The sequence below is a fragment of the Apodemus sylvaticus genome, chromosome 9 (assembly GCF_947179515.1).
Source record: "Apodemus sylvaticus chromosome 9, mApoSyl1.1, whole genome shotgun sequence".
Taxonomy (NCBI): Eukaryota; Metazoa; Chordata; class Mammalia; order Rodentia; family Muridae; genus Apodemus; species Apodemus sylvaticus.
This window is the reverse complement of record NC_067480.1, coordinates 5,391,087-5,393,662: the sequence shown is the minus strand read 5'-3', so window position 1 is coordinate 5,393,662 and position 2,576 is coordinate 5,391,087. Positions and strand designations below refer to the sequence as shown.

Genomic DNA, 2,576 nt, shown 5'->3' with positions numbered 1-2,576 from the left:
TGAACTTATATCATGAATCCTAATCCCATACCTTTCCCCTTCCCTTCTACCTATCCTTACAACCTCTCCTCCAACAGAGAAACAAATCTCATTGTGGAAGCTGTAATGTGTCACAGTGTGTCTCACTGTTTACCCTTTGTCCACATTTCTTTGCTTGAAATGTTTATTGCAATGCCTTGTTGGTCTGGTATGAGGCCTCTGGCTTTGGCCACTCCACCAATACTGAACCTTCACTGGGACTCTTTTCAGATAGTCTGTTGATGCCCTGTGTTATGAATATCCTGGAGTTTAGATCTGTAGGACCGACTCCTTCATGCACTCCAGCAGTTCATTGATAAGGTGGGCCAACTCAAATCCCTGGGTCTGGGCCTGAGAGGTATCTGAGCTGGTCAGCCCACCAGATCTTCCACTCACATGCCCACTGGCCTGGCAATCCCCACCAGTAACACCCACAACCAGAGCCAGCTCTTCCCTGCTGCCCACAGAAGTGCGGGGCCCACTGTTCTGAGTATTGCAGCTGGTGAGAGACATGGCCAATTCTCTAAGTGTCATGACCCCAGGGCCAGTTCTTCTGCCCATCAAAGATAGCATGGGATGAGGGAGGTAAGGATGGCATCTCTCCCTCATCCATGCTGCTGCCCAGGAGACAAGAGGCAGGACCAGCTCTTCTATTCTTATGCCCCAGGGGCCAGCCTATGCTCAACCCCTATATCCAGAGACAGCTCTCTGTGCTGCCTAGGTGAGGAGCAGGCTCTGCTCTCCTAAGTGCTGTAGCAGGTGAGTCTCAGGGCTACTGTAGGCCTTCTGTAGGTGACAAGGGGCAAGAAGGGAGGTCATCTCTCCCTTGCCCATGTCACAGCATGGCAGACAAGTGGTGGAGCCAGTTTTCCCCATGCTCATGGCCTTGAGTTAGCTTGTACCTGTCCCTACAGCCAGGGTCAGCTCTACTGTGCTGCCAAGGTGAGGTGCAGGGCTGCTCTCCCTAGTACTGTAGCCAGTGAGGGGCAGACACAGCTCTCTTGCTCTCATTTCAGGGCCAGGTCTCCTGCCTGCCACAGTTGGGGAGTGGGTAGGGGGTAGGAAGGTGTCTCTTCCTCATCCATGCCATCCTACAGGAGACAAGTGGCATGGCCAGGTCTCAGGGTCAACTCTCCTGCTCTCATGTCCCAGAGCCAGCTCTCCCATGGTGGCCAGGTTAGGGGTGAGGCCAATTCTGCACAGCCCTGAGACAACATGCCATCAGGCAGCAACCCAGACCAGGTACCTCTGCCTGGCCTTTGGTGGTAATGGATCCTATTACCTGCTACTGCAGATCCATAGATCCAAATGTGGCCACAGTGAAAGCACAGGCTAGGATCCCACCATGGTCCCAGGTGGCATCACCAACTCCTAACACCAGACTGTTCCTCACTGCTCTGAGTCTTTAGTCCTGCCTCTCTTTAGTGTGTCCTCATCCTTCCGTTTCTCTTCCATTTCTCCACCACTTACTTGCTCTTCTGGTGGTGTTTGGGGGTGTCTGAATGTTTGGGGTCAACTAGGGAATGGTCTCAGGAGTGCTATGACCCTGGGGCAAGGGTCATCTCAGACATGGTCTACCCCCAGCCTGCATAGTGCCTGACTGTTGGTCATCTCAGGATCTTGGGTTTTTGCTTTTTTGTTTTTTTTTCCAGGGAATGTTAGGTTACTAATCATTCGGATTTTTACAGGTCAGAACACTGATCATAAACATAGTCTCTCTCCTCTCTGCTGTCTACTGATGTACATGTGACACAGCAGCCACACCTGCCATGTTTCTAGGGGTATGCAATTACTATTTTTTAACCTTAATTTATGTTAAGTTCTCTTGTTTATAACTAAAACCATCTGATAAAACCAAGCTGTGGGTTGATGTCTCATAGAAAAGTGGTGGTGAAAATATGTTGTCATTGAAAGAGCCTAACAAGGTGATTCCTTATGGAGCCTATTAGGGGTTGAGGCTTCTCTTCTTGGGAACAGATTAATGGCATTTTCAGCAATATAAGTAATTGTCTCAGGATACAAAGAATTTATTCGCCTCAGTGCTCTTTTCTTGACTATAAGCTTGTGCAGCTACCATAGTATGATTCAACATGAAGGCACTTACTGGATACTACCATCATGAGCTTGAATTTCTCCATCTCTAGAACCACACATTAAGCAAATGTCTATTGTTTATGAATTACCCAGTTGGTGATACTCATTATAACAGCAGGAAACAGACTAAGACATTCATCCTTTGGAGTCTCAGCCTTTGATTTGTTTTAACTGTAGTATTAAGCCTAACAGAAATAACAAGGAGGAAATTCCAGTGGCTCTAATGACTTTATCTTACACAACAATGTAAACAGAAGATTATGCCTTACATAACAGTGTGACCACAGAAGACTGTGCCTTCTATGGCAGTGTAGGTGCAACCGAGGCAGAGATAACTTGGAAATGTTGGGTAGCTGGGTCCTTAGCTTGTTATTTCTGCTCTCCTAACAGCATGGCGCCTAGACCACAGCATGGCATCTAGCTTATGATCTATGACACTACTGTTTCTGACTACTCTCTAGCTA

At 47.9% G+C, this 2,576-nt stretch overlaps 1 non-coding gene across 1 annotated transcript; it reads right to left on the bottom strand.

Moving 5' to 3' along the window:
* Nucleotides 1–1,672: 1,672 nt before the first annotated feature.
* Nucleotides 1,673–1,804, bottom strand: LOC127693147 (small nucleolar RNA SNORA17). Its single transcript, XR_007979622.1, has one exon. It is a non-coding gene; the product is annotated as a small nucleolar RNA SNORA17 (small nucleolar RNA).
* Between the last annotated feature and the right edge of the window lie 772 nt (nt 1,805–2,576).